At 33.6% G+C, this 17800-nt stretch overlaps 1 protein-coding gene across 1 annotated transcript in view; it reads left to right on the top strand.

Moving 5' to 3' along the window:
- Nucleotides 1-17800, top strand: part of St8sia4 (ST8 alpha-N-acetyl-neuraminide alpha-2,8-sialyltransferase 4) — a 93653-nt gene that overhangs the window by 32294 nt on the left and 43559 nt on the right. The window lies entirely within an intron of this gene.

Genomic DNA, 17800 nt, shown 5'->3' with positions numbered 1-17800 from the left:
AAGTGGTCCAGTGCTTGTTTCAGAGATTTTGAGGATCATGGAAACAGAGTCCTTAACAGTTATTAGAAATTGCATATTAAATAAACAATATTTCACTGTCCAATGAAGTTAATTATAACAGACTTGTCAATAGCAGAGATTTTTTTATCATAAAATAACAATGTAGAAAATATAATTGTAAACTTAAATTGATGATTATTGATAATAAAAACAAAGACACACACAGACACACACACAGACACAAAGAATGGACTTTGCTTAAAGTTCATCATTTAGGATAAAATGTAATTTAGTGCTAAATTTCCCAAAGTTTCCAAAGGGAAGTCAATTTATTAGGAATGAATATTCTCATTTCCTGATATAAATGTAAAATCAATTGAATTGATTAGCCATATTAAAATCATCAATTATATATTAAGGTGGCACTGAATAACTAGCCTTGGCTGTTACTGAATAACTAAGAGATAGTATAAATAAATGAAACTGAATGAACACAGTATCCACAAATCTAAGTATTAACGTTAGTTTTAAATGTAATGAATATAGGTTCTTAGGAAATGGAAACAATATGGAGAAGAAGTCTTCATTTTGATGATCTATCTTCCAAAGAGAAAGGATGATATATTTTAGAAAAAAAATGGAGAAATTGACTACCTTGACTGACATAATGAATTGTTAAAATGCAATCACTTTTCCATTCTCATTGGTAGACAAATTGTCACACACTTTAAATCACAACCTGAACCATCCATGAATGCTAAATCTTTTTATGTTTTTTAAACAGAAAAATAGAATTTCCATGTGTTTTATATATATATATATATACATAGAGATAGATGTGTTCCACTTTCATAAACAATACATTTTTTCTTAACTCAATAAGATACACCAAACAATTTAGACAAATAGCAATTTTATATTTTAAATTTATATTTTAACAATAATAACAATACTTATGTGATATAATGTCAACATTACTTTTGTAATTTTGATCTGTAAACATTTTTAGTTTTAGAAGGCTAATATTTGTAGGGGTTTTTTCAACTAATTTTAATGATAAAATCTGTCCTATGTGCAAAATACATTGTAATTTGGCTTATAAAAATTTAAATTTATAGCTGAATAGGAAAATTGCTGTGGATATTGCTATGGGGTTATGTGATATACAGCTGTCTTTTCTAATGTCACTTTTTTATTGTGAAAATACTGTGCAGAGGGGTTACAATTACATGGGCAAGATAATGAGTACATTTCTTATCAAGCATTGTAGTCTCCTCCTTTGTTTACTTTCCTATCCCTTCCCATCCTCCCCCCTCCCAATCCTCCTCCCCCACACCAAAGTTGTAAAGTTCATTTTTCGACATAACAACTTGTACATTTCATTGTTGCAATGGGTCCACCTGTATCCCTATTTAAACGATTTGTTTTTTCCCTTCCCCTCCACAAATTAAAAAAAAGGATTCCATTCATAAGATATAATTGGGGAAATGGAAATGACAATAAAACAATTTTTAAATATAAAACATCTCATTTCTGAAAAAAATGTTACAAAGACTATTTTATTTATTGATTAAAAAGATTTTTTTCACTTACTGATGTGGCACAAAGTTGCATTAATATTGGTACTACAGTGAACTTTATGGAATATGTAAATTGACATAAATTTTCCATAAATCAAGTTGAAAAGTCTACCATGAGCCTTTATCCCTCTTACCATGAGTAACAGACTTCTACTTGGTTACTATTTCCTGTTGTGGAAAACCTTACAAGTGGAAAACAATTGCTTAAATCCAAATACAGCGCTGAGGTTCACAACAAGGAAGGATGACTCAGTAAATCATTTCACATATTGGTGATTTCTCATTGTACACGTGATGAGGAACCTCAGGCTATGGAATCAGTAAGACACAAAGCTGAATGTATTCCTTGGCTTTGTATAAGACATTAGATAACATTATTTGATTTGAGATGAAGAACCACATGGATGTATAGATGTATAGATGATGAAGAATCATAATATAATGTTAAGAATTCTCATGGAATTTGACAATAGTGCAATAATGTCCTTTAGAGATCATGGGTTTATTTCTTCCTGTTTAGATTTTATTGTTACCCCTTGTTGTGATCAGAAAACTAATATATTCAGAAGTATATAAAGGGATGTATTCATAGGTAGAAGGACTGAAGTAATAAATAAAAAGTATGATGTGCAAAGGGACATTGACATGGAAGCACAGGTTTTACTATGACCACAGATGTGTAGGGTAATTTCAATGTGCTGGAATGGAAGAAGGCATGGAGTGGTAGAAGAAAAGTTGGAGAGGGAGAGCAAAAGAAATAAAATGCAGGACCTATTAAGCAGTTTGTTTCGTTAAGTATATTGGGAGGCATTCAGTAAAAGAAATAAGGTAATCAACTCATACGTTACATAGAGAGAAAGACTGTGAAATGTTTTGGACTGCAAGTTCATGGGATTTTGGATTTTTATCAGCTTTTTAACAGATATTTTTGAGATAAGAAGTCCAAGCATAAAATCCATTTGTTTATACACATCTTAGATGTTCCTGAAGGTAGTTTCAGACAACATTCTGAGTGCAGCTGCAGTTGGATAATTGTGCATCCCTCATGGTCTCAGGTTGCTGCTCAACAACATCCAGTTTGGTCCATTTGAAGTTTGGGATTTTCATATTAGGACAAAGCTCAACCTATAATCATGAAAACAGCAAAGAACAAGCTAAGACAGGTTGTAAGCTGGAGTTGGACAGAGGAAGCAAGTGAGAATCAAATGGGCAGCAACAATATGAACTTGTGTGCAAATGGCAATTAAAAGAATAGAACACTTTTAGAAAATACACTACAAATTTGATGACAGATGGTGAAAAGAAAAGCAATCCTCAAGAACCCAAATTGTTTCTCATGAATATTCCTTTGAGGTAGTTATGCTTAGTGTGACAAAGTTCATTTTACATAGACCGGGAACTTTAGTAACTTCCTTGAGGAAATCCAGTAGGTTAACAAGAGAGCAACACAGCTTTCTTCTTCTCAATTCATACTTAAACTTTTTCAGATAAAGAATAAACATTTATCTCTTTCAACTGTAAACAAGTCAGTGTTGACCTAACACAAGAGGTTTTAATTATATGTTTACTTTGAAACATTGAAAACAATTTTACTTTGTTTTTTTTTTTCACTCTTATTATATAACCCTGACTGGCCTGGAAATTATATTCCTTCTATCTCTATGTTCCCAGCTAGCATCATAAGGGTATGCCACCATGCCCCTCAGAAACTTTCATAGAGTATATTCCAGATCTTTTTTATCTCCATTTTTATTAGCAACAATTCGTTGTACAAGGACATTTAATTTGAGGTAAAGTGACAGAGGGGATAAAGCTGGTCAAAGAATATGGGATGACTATATGGACCTGTCAAATTTCATGAGAATTCTTAACAACCCAAGTTGTATAGTTCATTTCTAACAGGGTCTAATGAGTATCACTGCTGAATGAGTTGACCCTTTGTCACACCATTTCTATGCTTCTCCTTTCCCTCCCCAAATCAAATAAAATTACTTCTCTAAGCCCAAGATTCTTTTTATATAATATGAGGAAATGAAACCAGACCTTTTGTTTTTGTCTATGTACAGAAATACCTGAGGGTGTGTGCAAGGGTCTAGCACAAACATAATACACAAGTGTTAGAATTTTACTTCTGATGGTTTAGGATTAACTTTTAGCATATTCCTGGTTCGATTATTATTTCTATGGATTATGCACAAATAAAATGTAAACATTAGCAATGAAAGGTCAATGAGGCTAGGCAGAATGTTCTCTTTCATGAAGACTACGTCTGAACAATGCAACCTGGCTCTTCCTATTGACATTTCATCTAAATATAGTGTGATTTAGAACACAAATAAATGTAAGATACTTTGAACTTCACTTCCTAAATCTGACTGCCCATAGAGGCAGTTGAACTAAATGGCCTCATTTTTTTTTTTTTTTTTGGTAGTTCATGGGGCCTGAACTCTGGGCCTGGGCACTGTCCCTCAGCTCTTCAGCTCAAGGCTAGCTCTCTACCAATTGAGCCACAGCACCACTTCTGTATTTTTCTGGTTATGTGGTGCTGAGGAATCAAACCCAGGACCTCATGCAAGGCAAGCATGCTACCACTGACCCACCTTCTCAACCCCCATAAATTCATTTCTGACTCAGAAATTCTATCACTATTTCCTTATGATCTAGTGGATGCCTTGGAATAGATCCTGTTAACTTCCATTGTTTTTTGACTTTTTCCCTTCTAGTTGCTTAATTTCATGAACAAATTTTCCCCTCATTCATGAACTTGTAGAATTCAAACACTTAATATTATTTTCGAATCTAGCATTTATTTAATTCACTACAAGAGTTCTTCTTTTCCTCCTAATGTAAGCAAGAAGAGTATATATTTTCTAAATCAAAGAAAAAACTAATTTTTAATTTTAAATACAGATGATTGTAAATGTGATAAGGGCAAGACTTAAGAAAATCTCAATTTAAAGGGAAATTATAAAGAAGACCTAGTAAATTCACATATTATCAAAGGAAAGAAAAGTTATTTTGCCTCAATATCATAAAGTATAATTGGGGGGAAAACCCTAACATAGTAATCAGAGCTACATCTACTACATAGCTGTGTATCTTCTTGGTAATGAAATCACCAAAATTCCTGAAATTACAGCAGGGGATCTTCAAGTCTTATTCCACTTATGCTATTCCTCTAAACATTGTATTTTACATAAAATACACACACATATTTGTGATATATGGTACCAAAGGTTAAGAATATTATCTCTTAATGGAGACAGAAATGGTTTATTTTTTCACACTCTTTTTTGTCAGAATACTTTTCAATGTTTGTGTGACTGTGTATGAGCATATTTGTGTATGTGTGCATGCACACCTTCATGTTTTTCAAGAACTTAGTACTGATACTGCTTCTAAATTAGGAACAAAAGACATTTTAATTAAATATTTATTTTAAAATGTAAAAAACTTTGAATCACTTATGCACTCAACTTGTTAGAATATGTAAACTTTACTTCTACATATTTGTTATCATGTGTCTTGTGTTGTTGATGGTATTATTTTGCTTTTATTTATATGTGATAAGTATTTAGGACACATCAGATGACTTGAGAGAATGGGAATTTAGTTCAATGTAGATCACTTACCTTGGAAGTCCAATGTCCCAAGTTTGATTCCCAGCATCTAACTAAAATAAAATTTCAACTGAAACACGGGGAGATAAATTTTGCATTAAGTGTTTTTACTTCAAAGTTTAGTTTAATTCAGGATCCAAAGAACCACAAACTGAATATTTTTTCCCCTTTAATAAAGTATAGCTACTTATATGTTATTACAGAAGTATTCTTAAATTTCAAAGCTGGGATGCCACTGGTTTATACCTGTAATCCTAACTACTCAGGAGGCTGAGATGTGAGGACCTCGGTTCGAAGTTAACCTGGACAGGAAAGGCAATGAGACCCTTATCTCCAGCATACTACTTAGTAAAAGTCCGAAGTGGTGCTGTGGCTTAAGTGGTAGAGCACTAGCCTTGAGCACAAAGAGACACAGGGACAGTGCCCAGGCCCTGAGTTTAAGCTCCAGCACCAGCAAACGAAAGAAAAAAAAGATTTCAAATTCTTAAAAATGGCCCAACTTAGGAATTGATAGCTATTATATTTACTTAGTTGCAGACCCATTTTGTGTCAAAACATGGTAATCTTTTTAAATAAGTTTTTTATTGTGAAAATACTGTATAGAGGGGTTACAGTTACATGAGCAAGGTAACGAGTACATTTCTTATCAAGCATTGTTGCCTCCTCCTTTGATTTTCTCCTACCTTCCCTTCCCTCCCACCTCCACAACTACACCCCCACCTCCTAAATTGTAAAGTTCATTTTTCAGCATAGTTTTTCTACATCTCATTGTTGCAATGGGTCAACCTGTATCCCTATTTAAACATTTTGTTTTTTTAAAATTTATTTGAAAAAGTGCAAAAAATCACAAATGACCAGTTAATAAACCTTCCCTAAGTTTATACTAAAGTCCTACTTATATCCATGCCGTATATATAAAGACTTAGGTAAATTTTTGAATAAAAATCATAAATTGTAAGGTAAACATTAAATTTTGTAATTACTTTTAAGTACCACTAAAATTTTTATCCATAAAAATATTGCTTCTAGCCAAGTACTGGTGGCACACACCTGTAATCCTAGCTATTCAGGAGGCTGAGATCTGAGGATCACAGTTCAAAGCCAACCTGTGCAGGAAAATCCATGAGATTCTTATCTCCAATTAATGACCAGAAAACTGGAAGTGGCTCTGTGGCTCAAGTGGTAGAGTGCTAGCTTTGAACTGAAGAGCTCAGGGACAGCACCCAAGCCCAAAGTTCAAGCCCCACACCTGCCAAAAAAAGTATAGCTTCTAAATTGAAGGTGGCTCAGTGATAGAGTACTTGCCTCCGATGCATGAGTTCCTAGGTTCGATTCCTCAGCACATGAGCAAAAAAAGCCAGAAGTGGCGCTGTGGCTCAAATAGTAGAGTGCTAGCCTTGAGCTGAAGAGCTGAGGGACAGTGCCCTGGACAGGCCCCATGACCGATCAAAAAAAAAAAAAGGATACAGGTTGACCCATTGTACCAATGTGATATAAAAGACACTATGTTGGGGGTGGGGGTGAGGAGTTAAGGAGGTTGGAAGGAAAAGGATGGTAGGGGAAAAACAAAGGGGGGTAACAATGCTGGATAGGAAACAATGCTCATTACCTTACTCATGTACCTGTAAACCCTCTCTACAGCATCTTTACAATAAAAGTATATCTTAAGAAAAAAAGCATATTTTTCCTACCAGCTCTGCAATGTCACATAGTAGATTTTTTATTTTTATTTATTTTGTTTTTAATATATATTTTCATTGTAAAGATACTGTACAGAGGGGTTACAATTACATGAATAAGGTAATGAGTACATTGCCAATCGAGCATTGCTACCCCCTCCTTTGTTTTTCCCCTACCATCCTTTCCCTCCCCCCCTCCTTAATTCCTCCCTCTCCCCCTGCCCACTGTGCCTGAAATTGTAAAGTTCATTTTCAACATAGTGTCTTGTACATCTCATTGTTACAATGGATCAACCTGTATCCATATTTAAGCATTTTGTTTTAACATTGTGAATTGCAAAGGGAAAAATAGTTTTCCATCATGGATGATAAAAATACCAACTGCAATATTTCATGAGTACTGCATACTCTTTTCTTTCTTTCTTTCTTTCTTTCTTTCTTTCTTTCTTTCTTTCTTTCTTTCTTTCTTTCTTTCTTTCTTTCTCCTTCTTTCCCTCCCTCCTTCCCTCTCTCTCTCCTTCCTTCCTTCCTTGCTTCCTTCCTTCCTTCCTTCCTCCCTCTCTCTCTCTCTCCCTTCCTTCCTTCCTTTTCTTTCTTTTCTTTTTTTCTTTTCTTTTCTTTCTTTTGTTTGGTTGAAGGGCTTGAACTCTTAATGCTCAAGGCTACTGCTCTACCACTTGAACCATACATAGCACCACTTCCTGCTTACTGTTGTTAATGTACAGCAATTTTAAGGACATAAATTCCCTGATGTATCAGACCTTCCTTTTGCAAAACAGTGGTAACTTCTGAGCAATTATAGATCAGAAGATTAGCCCATCTCCATGAAGGTTATAGCCAGAGTGTGTTCTAATACATCCTGAGAATTCCCAATTAGTCACATATTCCTAACCTAAATAGCTCATATTTTTTACACAAGGCAATAAAAAAAGGAATTCTCACTTTGAGAAGTTTCTCCCACTCATTTTTCTGAAATTTCTTTTAAAATTCCTCTCATAACAAAGGAATGATTTAGCAGATATGCTAACATTAATACTATACATAATTTCAAGGAATTTGATATTTATAATGAAAAAAATAAATCCACCTTGGTGTGTTTAGATAGATATTGTATATATATATTTTATAAAATATATTGAATATATGCACAATATGTATTATATGCACAATATATATTACATACATAATGTATTTATAAAAATGTTATTTTTGTAATAAAAATGAAAACCAATAAAGTTAGAGTTTACTGCTCTATGATAAATGGTAGAATTAACAAATTATATAAAAATTACTTTGATAATCTATGTAGCAGAATATTAAATTTCTAACAATGTTTATGAAAAGTGTGATGTTCAAGGAATGTAAAAATTAAACTTATTTTTATGTTCATATTTTTTATTTAGTTATGTAATCCACGTATTAAAATACTTGGAATGTAGAATCTAAAATCAGACCTTCTGGAACCCCAGCTCTAGCATAAAGAAGCCAAAATGATCATAGACTTATCAGCCTCTGTCTTTGTTTACTATTAGTAAAATAATGATGGTAATGGTCCATTATGTTGGCATGAGAATTAGTTTAGTTTGTGTACTTGTTTGCATGTGTGTATATATACACTCATCTTTTGGAATATGCAATTGACTTTGACTTTATCAAGCATTTTGTTTAAGATATTGTCATATTGAATGTTGAATGTTAAACTGATAGGTAGTAGTGATGTTAAGAGAAGTTAGATATGACATGAGGAACCTACTTTGTAGTAGGAGAAACTGACATAACCATGCAACCATTACACAATGTGATAAGTTCAAAGAGAGAGCTACTCATTATCACTGTTGTTTCAGTAAAAGCAAGATTGCACAGGGTAAAAACTCTTATTAAAGTGATCAAATTCAGGATTTGGTACTTAACTATGAAGAATAAAGACTTTCTACATAAAGGAATGTTCAACCTTAAGAAACAAAGTCATGGTCTCTAATAGATACCAAGTAGATCCTGGATCACTAGATTTTAAATTTCATTTATTACTGGATGAGAATACTCATACATGGCATATGTAGAAGCATGGAATTGGCAATTGTAAGACTATTCAATCATGTAGGCAATAGAAACATTGAAGTAAGAACAGTAAATAAAAAGGGATCCCAGATGGATAGTGGGGAGGTTTGTATACTAAACAAAATTTGATGGCTTGTAAGAGATGAACATAAGAAAAATAAAGAGTGCCTTGAAGTTCATTTTGCTTAGTGTCATCTTATATAGTCATATGTACATAGCTATTGAGCTATTCAGTTCATCTGCTAACAAATGATTGAAAAGGGAAACTATGGCACCTGTGTTTTTGGGTCTGGCTAACTTCACTTAATATAATTTTTTTCAAGTCTTTCCATTTTCTTACAAATGGGACATTGTCATTCCTTCTGATGGAAGCATAGAGTTCCATTGTGTGTATATATCTATTTATATGTATGTATATATATATATATATATCACATTTTATTGATCCATTCATCTACTGAGGGGCATTTGAGTTAGTTCCATATACTAGCTATGGTGAATAATGTTGTGTGTTAGCAGCTTTAGTATGGCCTGTTTGTGATCACTATGGTAAATGCCCAGAAGTGGGATTCCTGGTCATTGCAGGGCTCTAAGTGTAGTCTTTTGAGGAACCTCCATACTGCTTTCCAGAGTGGTTGAAATGAACTCCAAGGCATGGACACAAGAGGATTTTATTTATTTTTGTTGTTGTTGTTGTTTAATGAACTGTGTGAGTTTTTTGTTTCCTTTGTATGTTCTTCCCCCTGTGGTATATCCCCTGCTGTCATTGTGTTTGATTTTGGTACCCTGGTCATATACATATGTATATTTGAGTTAGGGAAAGGAAGAGGAACAACAGAATGATTAGACAAAGGACAAGGGTTAACCAGTGAAATGGCAATATGCACAAGACAGTATGTTGGAAATGATCTTTACAACTTGGAGTTGGGGGTTGGGGGTAGGCAAAGTAGGAGAAAAATGAGGGAAGGGGAAATTTGGCAAGAAATGTACTCATTTATTACCTTACTTACATAACAGTAATCCCTCTATACATAGGATTCTCAGATGGTCTTGTTTTGGTGACAGAAAAAAAGGGCTTATGACTTAATATTAGGAAGTTAAAAAACAAAACAAAGTATTTACAGGATAAGGCACCTGTGGCTTACTGCTCTAATCCTAGCTACTCAGGAGGCTGAGATCTGAGGACTGCAGTTCAAAGCCAGCCAGGCAAGAAACTTGGTGAGACTCTTATCTCCAATGAACAACCCAGGAAATGGGAAGTAGTGTTGTTGCTCAAGTGCTGAGCGACAGTGTCCAGTCCCAGAGTTCAAGCCCCACAACCAATAAAAAGCAAGAAAGAAAAGCAAGCAAGCAAGAAAGAAAAGAAAGAAAGAACACTGTTTTTTGTTTTTTTTTGTTTTTTTTTTACTTTGATCACTTGAATACAAGTGACATTAAGGCAATGAGTGACTTCAGGAATTGACAGGAGAGGTGGAAAGATAGGTAAGGTTCTCTCACTAAGCCAAAAGAAACCTGGGAGTAGTAAAACTCTTCAAAGAGGAGCAGTGTGCACTGACAGAGATGACTGATACCAAAATTCTAGAAAATGTGGTCAATTAAAAAGGGATGATAAGTAATGATTGCTTGAATATTTGTTGTCTTTTTAACCATTTTACTCTGAATAATCATACTTGTTATTTGAGGGAATCCATAATTGTGGAGAAAGAGCCTTGTTGTCTACTATAAAAGAAAAATAGAGCTGGTATTTTTACTCTACTTTCCCTGGCGTAGGGAATGATAATTTTGCTGAAAGTTTATGACCTTAGGTAACATGAGATTTCAAAGGCTAAGTTCTAGTAGTAGGGGAAAGCCAGTTACACTAGAAATGTAACCAATTATTTGAGGCTTTCATAATTTTACTCATTTTTATTACCCAACCAGCTTTCCAAGAAATCACTTTTCTTCCAGTTTAGCAAGAGTTGATTCTGGCTGTTGAATACAAAGAGCAAGAAGAGGTGACTTGAAGAGAAATTAGATAAGATCTAAGTAACAGATAATAGACACTACTAAAATTTAAGTAAACAAATGTCAGATGTAATCACAAAAGTTATATTTTAAAATAATTGTTATAATTTAATATAACTGTTTTAATTTAATATATCAGTTATATTTTAATAACTGTTTTGTGATATATAGTTCTTTGTTATTTAAATTTTATTGTAAAGGTGAGGTACAGAGGGGTTACAGTTACATAAGTAAGATAATGAGTGCATTTCTTTTTGAACAGTATTACCTTCCCCTCCCTCATTTTCTTCTACTTTCCCCTTCCCATCCAATCTTCCCCATCAAATCTTCCCTGTCCCAAGTTGTAACATTTGTTTCCAACATAGTGTCTAGTGAGTATCACTGCTGAATTGGTTTACTTTTGGTCCCAGTTTTAACAGTATAATACTGAGTGATCATATCTAAAGTCTCACTGAAATTACTCATTATAGCTTTTAGTAAATGAAGGAAGATGACTCAACATAGTTACTGTGTACCTACTGTGAGACTATTAAGAAGTGGAACATAGTAACAAAACAATTAGCTCCTTGAATTGATAGGTATTCATTCAGTTACTATTGTAGATTTTTTTCTGTAGCCTTTTGTCAATACATTGTCAAGATACCAAGAACAGCCATTGAACTCTGTCTTCAACGTTCATTAATGCACACAATTATGTAATGCATTGATAATTAGAAGTTGTTAGACTTTTTACTTATTTTTCTGATCCTAGGGTTTGAACTCAGAAGCCTGGCACTGTCTCTAGGCCTCTTTGAGCAGTTTATTGGAGATAGGAGTTTCATGGACTTTCCTCCCCAGGCTTGCTTTGAACTCATGATCCTCAGATCTCACCCTCCTGAGGCATGAGCCACCAGGGCCTGGCTGTTAGATTTTTTTTTTAATTGAGAAAAAGTATCTAAAATCTACTAATCATTGTCCTTATGATGTCTTTTTTTAACCACTTATTCTTGTTTCATTTTGTGCTACTATATTTTTTAAATCCTTTCTTGAAAAACATGTGCTAACTTGTAATTAGTCAAACCACTCAAAATTAAATAGGCTCCAAGGCAAAAACTGATAAATGCAAAATTTGATTAAAAATGTGTATTTACAATGAGACTTTCAGGCTATAATGCCTCTTCTTGAATAACCAGATTCATTCTTGCCCATATGATGGGCTTAGCAAGGGTATTGTAATAAAGAAAGACAGGTCTTTATTGAACCTGGGAAGAATTAGTTGATGTTTCAGAGGATAGTTTTGAGTTTCATAATCCATTTAAGTTTATTGAATATAGTAACTCTTGTAGTAGTCTCTGAATATCTTGAAGTAATTTTTATTCTCTTATTAAAAAAATATGAGATCTAGTGCTAAAGAAGATCAATCCTTCCCACAATATTTCACGCAGTCTTTAATAATGAGCACAATTCTAATAAAATATAAGCCTGTAAATAAGAAAGAGAAGAGCCTATACGTCTTAGTATAATTACTTCAATTAAATGCAATAAAAAGAGTTTTCTCATCTTCCACACCTAGGAAAACTCAATCCTAGTACCCATTTGTGAAGAATGGTCTCAGGGTAGTGAGGAAAGGTGAATCTTACCTTTTAGCACGGAGATGCTCAGTTCAGACTAGCCATTAGGGTCAGTATATGATGGAACTCTCAGCCAAGTCACCTCCACAGGGAGCTAAACTTGTAACCAAATATTTGTCATGGTGATTCTTCTACATTCCAAGGGATTAAGTGATACTTGAAATTTAAGGGTATTGAGTTTTAAATCAGCATCTATCATTTAGTCTTGAACTTATTTACTCTTGAACAATTTACTGTAATTCAGTTCATATTTCTCATCAATGCAAAAATATAATAGAGGCTCATTGTATGAATTACATACAATACTGTATGCAAGCCAAATGGCATCTAGCTCTGGATATGTCAAATAGTAACTTTTATATAAAGTCATAGAAAAAGACATTCATTATTACCTATGAATTATTACATTATGAAATTTTAATTGGAGGATCTTATTCTCCTGAATATTTGACTTATAGTCTTCATTTTAAGTACAATTGATCATGCCTGCATGTCTGAAATTTTCCATATTCCCTGTGGAGTCAAATTTATGTGTTTAATATTTAAAATCATGACAATTTCGCTCCATCAGTCATTTATGCTCCAAATTCTAGGAATCTAAAACTAAATTTTGCCCAAATTAATTTGCCAAATGTGTTGTAAAGAAAGTTTAGATTTTCCTAAGTGTTTTTCAGAATGATATTTCTATTTGTCATATCTTTCCATTTAGATTTGCCTAAAAGACTTTCTAAAGATTTACAATTACATTCGGGACTGGGAAGGTGGCTCAGTGGTAGAGCGCTTGCCTGCATGCATGAGGCCCTGGGTTTGATTCCTCAGCACCACATAAGCAAAAAGAAAAAAGCCGGAAGTGGTGCTCTGGCTCAAGTGGTAGAACACTGGCCTTGAGCTGAAGAGCTGAGGGACAGCGCCCAGTCCCAGAGTTCAGGCCCCACGACCGGACCCACCAAAAAAAAAAAAAGATTTACAATTACAGTAGATTATAAAGGAAAGAGGATGATGCAAAAGAGATTAACACCGCCTAGGATGTATTAATAACATAGGGAAAGAAATTTTAAGAGGAAATTAAATTCATTTCAGGTTCTCAATTTTTTTATTTCATGTCTCATAATCATTGTGATTCTCATTTACAGAAAAAGTTGAATGTTAGAACTATTTTTACTCATCAATGTTGCCTCAATAAAGAAAAACAAAAAGTAATTATAATATTAGACAGGTTAATTTCCTTAAGGTCATGCATGTTGTGATGGAAATGCTAGTGCCAAATGGCTACTGGCAGAGATGGCTAAAGAAAGAAAAGAAGCATATTTCTTTAATATTTAAGCAGAAGTTGAGAAAATACTACATGCATGTTCAACTTATCAGTTTTTTCAAATAATTCTGCCTTATTGATCACCCTTGCCCAACTCTATGTGATTCCATAATATGTTTACAATTTAAGTAAATTTGATGAACAATTGCCTTTTTGTTTTGATTGAAAAGTGGGAAAGACAGTCTAATGTAATTTCTCAATTATACAAATCTGCTAGGATGAGTGTGATTTCTATTTTCACTCTGTGGATTTCCCAAGAAATATGACACTATTCTTCCCACCCTTGCCTGGAATGAAAACAAATCTGGGTTTGTGAAAAAATTTCCTCTTGTGTTTAGTCACATAATTATTTTTACGAGATGTGAGTTGTTTCCATTTATTTATGTCAAGTTGAGAATATTATCATTTTGAATCTTAGAAACAAGCATAGCATTTGATGTGTGTCTTTGTATTTTTGTGTGTCCATCCACCATATTAAAACTGCAAATCTTCATAATGATTTTTCATGTTAATTTCTTATAAATTCTTTATGACAAATTGGCATTCCATTTATAAACCCATTTTAATCGTGTGATTCACAAATCAAAGTCTTATCAAGAAGTTCTTTAATGTTTTGCTAACATTTAAAGAATCCTTATCCTCAAAAGACCTGAAGCATAGATGTTAAGGTAACATTCTCTATCTTTAAAATCCTTTGTTTAATAACTGCTTGGAATTTGTTCAATATCAGAGCTGAGTGACTATTGTATTATGTGCTTAAGTCTTGGCTACTTGAAATTAAAAACTAGCTTTCAATGTTAGAAAACTTTTTCCACATAATTTCCCATAATTCCAAAATACATCGTATGTATAAACATTGGATTAAAATTGCAAAGTTAGATTTCACTTTTCTTTTTTTGTTTTTTTTTTGGGGAGGGGGGGTCCAGTCATGGGGCCTGAACTCTGGGCCTGGGCGCTGTCCCTCAGCTCTTCAGCTCAAGGCTAGCGCTCTGCCACTTGGGCCACAGCGCCACTTCCAGCTTTTTTCTTTTTGCTTAGGTGGTGCTGAGGAATCGAACCCAGGGCCTCATGCATGCAAGGCAAGCGCTCTACCACTGAGCCACCTTCCCAGCCCCTCACTTCTCTTTTATATGCTATCAACCTTAGGATATGTTTCCTAATCACAGTGACTATAGCTCTTCATCTTGCGTGTGGATAATGCTTCTCCTGACCACAAGCTCAAGTGCTTTGTTTCAAGTCTATTTGGAGCCTACCTCCTTCACCTCAGGAAAGTCAGACTACAGGTTACCTATTCTATCTCCTCCCTAACAGTATTGAGGGTGTAACCACAAAAAAAAAAGCAAAGCCACAGTCTTCCAGAAATAATATGACATTATTGTAAAAACAGGATTGTTTGAGGGAAGAACCAGAATAATGGAGGAAGGGGAAAGGAAGGAATAACAATTGAATTGAAGTATATATATACATGTATATATATGTATATATATATATGTTTTTATATATTCTGTGTGTGTATATATATGTCAAAAGAAAGCTGCTTTACAATTAATTTACTTTAATAGAAATACAAACTTTATTACCTTGAGAAATGAAATCTATTCAATTTTATATGAACGGAATTCTGAAGCTATTGCATGTGATATAGGGCTGCAAAAACAAACTCCAAGCTTTCCCCACTCCTGCAGGAGTTTAGTCAATAATGCAGAATCAACACAAAGAACTGAGAACTTAACAGTAATAGAAAGCTTGCGTAACAAGTTCAACTTCATATGTCTGATTTGTCAAAACCAGTTTGGTAGCCAAAACTGAATTTGAAGAAAGACAACATAGCCTAAGTCTCTTCAATAATCTGCTAATCTTATGTGATCAGCAGTTTTGGCTCATAAAATTCCATTATTTTGAGGTTGGATGCTCACTTATTTTATACAGTTAAGAATAACATGAGCCTCATAAATACTTGACATATATCTCGGTTAATTCTGAATATTATAATCTCTAAGAAGATTTTTAGAAAGATTAAGATTTTGTGATTGAGATCTTATTTATATTCTTGCTTTATTATCAGTATTGTTGCTAGTAATAATCATGAGTTTACCTAATTCCTGAACTGCTGAATTGCATGCAACATAGCTGGTTGGTTATTTGGGCTTAATTTACTCCCTTGAATATGTTACCTTCAGTCAATTATATGATGACACATCTGGCACATCCACAATGATTTACTGGCCACATGTATACATGATATTACTCTTTCTTTGCAGTAAGTAAGTTTACATACTGCTTCAAAGAAAATGACAAGCCAAATCCCAGCCCCAAAACAGAATAAATTTTATTCTGTCTTTTTGCCATGTGGTTTTCATTCTACCAGTTACCGTCCTTTGTAATGTCTGTTGGGGTCATGTTCAAGTTGTCACAATTCTACAAGTGAATTTATTATTCTCTGATTGTGATTACTCATTTTATATTCATCAATGCTTCCAAATATGTTGGTTTGTTTCCTAGACCAACAATACTCCCTAGAAATATTCTATAATCTTCATTTTGCTTTCAAAATGGAAAATATTCATCTTCAATACACAAATTGATCATCATCTGGCTTTCTAAAGAGGTATATGCCAGAAAATTTTGATATTTAAGACCATGTGTGTGTGTGTGTGTGTGTGTGGTCTTAAAAGAGTACATGTTGGCAATGTATGGGGTAGCTTTGGGAAATTTAATATTAATATATGTAGTTAAAAATTTAAGTAAAGAGAGAACAAGAACGTATTATTCATGAAAAAATAAAAAGATAATCAAGCAGATGTAGTTTTCACTCTCTTTCACATGTTCTCATGTTATGGAGAAAATGAAGGATAAATGTTGTTTTCCTACAGTAAGAATATTCTAAAAGCAATTATTGAAGATTGTAGTAGAAAAATATGTATGGTGCTTTCTCTCCTCTCTCTCTGTCTCTGTCTCTCTGTCTCTGTCTGTCTGTCTGTCTGTCTTCTCTCTCTCTCTCTCTCTCTCTCACACACACACACCCTTGGGTGGCATGTCAGTTTGAATGTTTGTAAGTTCTAGCAAATTTTGTGTGAAGAACAGGTCATAATAAGACCTTCAGAATATACTTGTTTTTCTCTCAGAAATTAGATTCATGTTAAATCAGCTTGATTAGCACTTCAAATTCACCTTAATATTTGTGTGGTTGACATGTTAGTGCTTCTAATATTATCAAATCTTGTCTATCTCATGAGATCGTGGCAGAATGTGTACTTTGACATATGTTCATGTGCAGCAGTGGTTTTGCAAAGCTCTCCTGTCCTACATTGTGCTATGGTAATGGGAAAGATTAATATCTAATCTTAATCAGTAGAATGGCTTTTGAGTAGCAAAACAAGTTTTCTTTATCTTAAGATATGATGTATTTGAAGATAGTAGAATTGAAAATGCAAAACTCTTTTAAAAATACATATTAAACTTTAACTTACAGATTATCATCTGCTAATATTTTTCTCCTTAATAATATACTTTAGGTAATTAAGTATGTGAGATGAAAGTGTATGAAATGAGATTGGTTGTTATAACTAATGAAGAGAATTGGGCAATAACAGAAAGCATTAATTAATTGAGATAAGGAAGCCTAAGCAGGTAGAATTTTAATAGCACAACACACCTTGATGTTTTCATTAAAATTTAACCTGTTTGTGAATTAATTAATGTAACAAAATATACAAGAAGAGAAATATAGGAAGTTTTATAATACAACCAAACCTCAAAAATTCCTAAATATAAAATTTATTCAATTTGCTTTCTCTTGGAGTACTGATAAAAGGAAAGTTAAAAGCTGTATTTTCAGTGTGTGCATGTTTCATCAAGCTGTAGATTGAATAAACTGACATTTTTCAGATGGTAAATTCTTGTTTGTCTAAATTCTTTTTTAAAATTTATCATCTGA

This window comes from Dipodomys ordii, unplaced genomic scaffold (genome assembly GCF_000151885.1).
Source record: "Dipodomys ordii isolate 6190 unplaced genomic scaffold, Dord_2.0 Scaffold59, whole genome shotgun sequence".
Classification (NCBI taxonomy): domain Eukaryota; kingdom Metazoa; phylum Chordata; class Mammalia; order Rodentia; family Heteromyidae; genus Dipodomys; species Dipodomys ordii.
Note: the sequence above shows the minus strand (reverse complement) of the source record. Positions and strands in the feature narration are given on the sequence as shown.